Source organism: Micropterus dolomieu, linkage group LG01 (assembly GCF_021292245.1).
Source record: "Micropterus dolomieu isolate WLL.071019.BEF.003 ecotype Adirondacks linkage group LG01, ASM2129224v1, whole genome shotgun sequence".
NCBI lineage: Eukaryota > Metazoa > Chordata > Actinopteri > Centrarchiformes > Centrarchidae > Micropterus > Micropterus dolomieu.
The window spans coordinates 3,362,337-3,367,576 of NC_060150.1; the positions used below are offsets into that span (position 1 = coordinate 3,362,337).

The 5,240-nt window shown below is 42.1% G+C and overlaps 1 protein-coding gene across 2 annotated transcripts in view; it reads right to left on the reverse strand.

The window, feature by feature from the left end:
* Nucleotides 1-5,240, reverse strand: part of tmem198b (transmembrane protein 198b) — a 32,444-nt gene that overhangs the window by 14,179 nt on the left and 13,025 nt on the right. The window contains exon 1 of one of the 2 annotated variants that reach the window (XM_046052338.1): nt 4,580-4,754. The exons of the other annotated variant lie outside the window; for it this stretch is intronic. The gene's annotated coding sequence lies outside the window, so the exon portion shown is untranslated. Of the gene's footprint in view, nt 1-4,579; nt 4,755-5,240 lie in introns of those variants that run through there. 2 annotated transcript variants of the gene reach the window in all.

The following is a 5,240-nucleotide window of genomic DNA, read 5'->3' on the forward strand; positions in this document are numbered from 1 at the left end:
AAAAGCACGGATATTTTTGTTTATTTTTAATCAAACTTAATTGAAGTAAAGTGAGCAAACAAGCCGGCAGATACGTTGGCGGGTGACAACTGCGGTCAAATGATGGTGATAATGATCCGCCCGGTTAAAATTCACCATTAAAAAGAAGAATAGGCAGTCAAATGTTTCCGGTGAGTGCATTACATCCATGATTGATTTGAGAATTTACATACTACGTAAGACGTATACACAGTGTGCTACTTGTTAATGTGCTAACAGTAGTATTCGAATCGACACACAGCTTAAGTACATCTGAGGCTGATGGAAATGTAATCCATCCAGCAGTTATCGAGACATTTCATTAACGACCAAATATGGTAACAAGACAAAAGTACAACATTTCCCTCCGTCAGAGAAAAGTCCCAATATGGAATCAGTCCAGGGAGCCACCAGCACTTCACATATGTCCTTCAAAAACATCTGCTTCTGTTATCTTGTCTTACAAGATTAAAAGAAAAATGTGTTTTCAGTAACATTAGCAGAGGCGGGCGACATGAGTCATTTTGCATCCATGCATCTTAATTAGCTTCGTCCCAGACAGAGAAACATCTGCAGAGATGAAACCGTGAAGCCTCTTGGTTTGACTCTTTATTCAGTTTGACCCAGTTTGTGTGTTTGATTAAATTTATTCTGTCTTCTTCGTCACCTCGATGACTTCTGAGCATCACATTCTAGTTTCTGTCCCTTGATCATTTCCCCAACACGCTCTAATTTCAGTTTCTGCTCAGTGCACTGAGGGCTGTGTACGTTTCATAACCCTGTGACTCATGAAATCTGTTCGTGATGCATTTATTTAAAATTATTTTTCTTCCAAATTCTCTTTTTGCCAGAGAAAGACCAACAACAACAGAATATCCTGCATGACTAAAGAGCAGGTTCAGCTAAGCAAAAACTCTCAAGTGCTTCTAATTCCGCTCACAAACGAGCCCCATTTGTTTACAAAGCTGTAATCACTAATGCACCAATATAACAAGACATTTCACAAGAGAAATTCTTTGAGTTCCTGTGAATTAAAAATGTGTTTTTTCACATGTCAGTAAGATTTTAAAACTGCTGGAATATGCATCTTAATATGTTCTCTGTGTGTTTTTGTGCAGTGACTGACACTGTTAATCCCCTCAGGCGACACCTCCCGGTCGCAGTCGGAGAGTAAGACGGCCGGGCGACGCTCGTCTGTCGTTCAGCTCCAGCCAGTAAGAAGGCAGAAAACTCATGTGACCTCATAAACCGGCATCTTGCCAACCACATGTTTACTACGCTCAGCTATGTTCGTCCGCTTGTATTAATCTGGTGCATCCGAGCGTTGGTCTGTTGGTGCGAGTGGTCGGGCAGTACAGTTGTAGGTAGTGATGAAACCAACTCTTCTTCATCATCACTTTAAATTTTAAATGTTGTGTATATTTTTTTCTGCTGTGTGTTTCACTGGGGAAAATTTTCGAGATTGTGTCCGGCTCAACTTTGAACTCCTCCTGTCACGACCCCCCCTGCCTCGTCACCTGCTGGGACATTGAGGTTTTTTGAACCTTTGATGTGGATGAAATATGCCTGTTGTGTTTTGCTCTTATCCGTCTAATTGTTCCTTCCCTCTTTTCCTCTCCTCCTCCTGCATTCCTTCCCTTTCTTTCTCTCTCTCTCTCTCTCTCACTCCTTCCCTGAAGTGGCCTGGGGGGCATAACTGATCTCTGGGTGGGGCGCCAATCCTCACCTGCTGCCGGTTCCACACCTGTTGCTGATCCGTACTCGAGCCTGCTACTTAAGGAGAGGCCAGAAATCCAGTCCTGGCCGGATCGTTAAGTCATACCCTGTATGTCTTCTATATACCGGCCCACCTGCCTTAGGAAGTCTTGCTTGTTCAATGTCAACCGAGCTAACTCACTTTTGTCCGGACCTGAGCCTCTACCAGCCTGCCAGGAATCCTGGAACTCCCAAACCTTAGATTCCAGTCTGCCTCAGCCAGCTCAAACCCCAAGACCTCAACCCTTATCCCCACTCCACCGTCCATCCAGGCTCCCTCCATTCACTCACTCTGCCCGTTAGGAATAAACCTGTTGAAACGAAGCTGCTGACTCGGCCTGAAACCTCCGGCCTTTTCTGGCACAGGTTTGGTGTTACTTTGGATGCTGCTTTAGCACTTCCTCGAGTGTTTAATTATTTATGTTTAGGGTTGTGGTAAGGTTTAAAATGAAAGTGAATGTAAAGGTTTTTAACTTGTAGGATAACTCAGTTCAGATGCAGTTTACAGTGGTTAACCCTAGTTTAGCTGCTGTTACTAGATGACATTTTCCACTATGAATCCGGAGGATGTCACTGAAAAACAACAAATCTGCAGAGTTGAAAAACTTCACATAAGACCATCTGCATAATGCAACAAGTGTCTCAACTGTTGTTGATGTGTCACGCAACAGATTTCCCCAACAGAAAAATTTCAACATAACTGTGTGTGTCACAGTCGTGACTGACGCCAAAGCCTCAACGCCGGTGAGTAACAGCAGAACACGGGGTGATATGACACAACCAACCAGCCAGCGTGACTGTTCCTGGACCCGCCGCCGTGTGAGGATCCAGATCGGCCAAAAATAAGCCGGTCCAACTTCAGCCACGTGAATTTATGTGAATGGCACCTGTGTAGATTCGCTTATGTGCAGCCAGGAGAGGCATGTTCCTGCCTGAAGACTAACGGACAACTCAGAAGAAGAGAGGAGCTTCTGAGATTTCTTTTCAGCTAAAGATGGACAGGATTAAGGACAGAAGGAAGCAAAGAAGAATGTAAATCGGGAAGGGCAGAAATCAGGAGGAAAACTAAACAAATATAAACATTCAAAGAAGGAAAGAGAAAGAAACAAGAGCTCCTGCTATCAGATAACTTATTGGGGTAAAATAATATTAACTGAAGTGAAAGAAAAGCAGAAAGTCTACCAAAAGGGAAATACTCAAGCGAAGCAAAAATGCCTTTAAAAAGTACTTAGTTACTCACTCCCCACTTTAACTGCAAAGTATCAAACTAAATGTGAGACCTCTGAAACCCATAGAAATAAACCATTTAAATATAAAAACAATACCAACATAAGGCAGATTGTTTTTATAGAAAACACATACCTCTGTAACCTCAAAAACATGTTTAACACAAAATGCTTTGAGTTCCGAGACATTCAGTCAGATTTTACACTCTGTTCTTACTCCTAAACCCCGCACATACAAACAGGGAGTGAAGAAAATGGTTGTTCCTCCTTTATGCTCGCTTTTATCTGATGGCGGTTTGATGTAAAAGTGATAAGAGGAAGGCAAAACATGAAAGGCAGAGGTAAAGCTAAAGAGAAGGGAGAGTAAGAAAAAAAAACACCAGTGGCCTTCCCACCATGTTGTGTTACGTAACTGCCTCATAATGCATTACTCACTGCGCTTCAGCTCCTTTCCAAATCACTTCACACTGGCAACGGTTCCCCTGATACAAAACTGCAAAGGTGCAACGTTGGAGAAATAATCTGTTCACTCATAAAAACATAAGGACTGTTCAAGACTTGTTCGAGGTTTTTTTCATCATCAATTAATCCCACAATTATTTCCTCAGTCAACCATTTAGTGAATAAAATCTTTGAAAGAAGCTGCACATGTCGATCCGAACCATAGCGTCTTCTTTGGTCTGAAAACTATGAGCATGGCAGTTTATCAGTATCACAGTGTCGTGTGCGTGTAAAACCCCATAAAGTAACAATTAGCATATAATTGATGTAAATGATCTTCAAATCAAATCGCTGTTACAGACAGACAAAACTCTTTAAATATGGAAAACACTAAATTTCACATTGGCTTTGAAGCATTCATTTGGACAACAGACTGACATCACCACTGAAATGAGTAGTTGATGAATTAATTAGATGGCTGACAGAAAACCAGTTCGCATAACTCATTTTCAAATATTCTCTACTTTAAGCTTCTTAACATTGAGGTGTTGCTACTTTCTTTAGCTTATGTGCTAAATATCTTTGGGTTTTTGGACGGTTCGTCCATTTTAAGACGTCACCTTTGACTTTAGGAAATGCTGAACCATTTTGGGACATTTTATAGGCCCTGAAATGGATTTAGAAACTCTAACAACAAAAACAATTGCGAGCTGCGGCCCTACATTCCTGAATGACAAATTAAGTTTGAGAAAATATTTAAATGTATTCACAATAATTGAGAGCTGAATGTAAGCATCTCGTTTAGTCTCGCACAAGAAGATTATTCATTTACTTTGAGAGAGGTTTGTTATGTTGCTAAGCAAAATCACATAAAATAAATATTACATTAATCAAAATGGGTTTTACAGCAACGAATGATGCCTCACATCAAATAAAACTTTTCAAATGTAAAACAGAAAAACATTAATTAACGGAATTCTGAAAACAACAAGACTACACTGAAAGCCGATAATCAATAATACTGAGTTATTGTCCAGCAACAGTTTACATCACTACAGTATCCTAAAAACTTAAAGTGCAATCTGAACTTGAACCCCAACAGGTTTGGAGTTAAATCTGCTCCGCTCTCCATCACTGACCTGAGAAATGTGCCGGTCTGACCGAGCCCGCATCACGTCCCGGTCCGCAGCCTCTCCTCCCTCTTCACGGTAGTTTAATGAGAAAAAGAGCAGGAGCACATGAAGCAGACAGATCTATCTCTGTCTCTCAGCGCTGTTCATGAGCCGTCCAAGGTAACAGGCTGCTGGGTGAGCTGCCAAAAACTGGCCCGTTCATGACGAGCGCAGAGCGAGCTGCCAGCGTTCCTGCCCGCTTGTGGTGTGTGTGACCGAGTGTGTCACCGGTTTACATGTCAGCTTCCGGGGAGAGAGGTTGTAGTCGTCAATCGCCTTGCCGATAACCTGGAACGCCATCCCTCTGCACATGTCAGTCAATACTGGCCGGGTTTCAGTGGAAACGTGACTGTTTGAGGATCACTGTGTTTGTTTGTGTGTCATCACGTGTCGACAACAGGCAGGTCAGATTGGTTTAGGACATGACAGATCCAAGAACAGCAGCATGACAGTGCTGAAGACAGTGTTTTCCAGGGAAGGATGGAAATTCCCAAATAAAAGAGGTCAGTCTTTCCAGATCATTAATGTGGGAAATGATTATGCAAACTGGATTTATACAACAGGTAGGGTTGGGTATCGAGAACCGTTTCCAAATTTCCAAGAACCGTAGATTTGATAAGACCCCTGC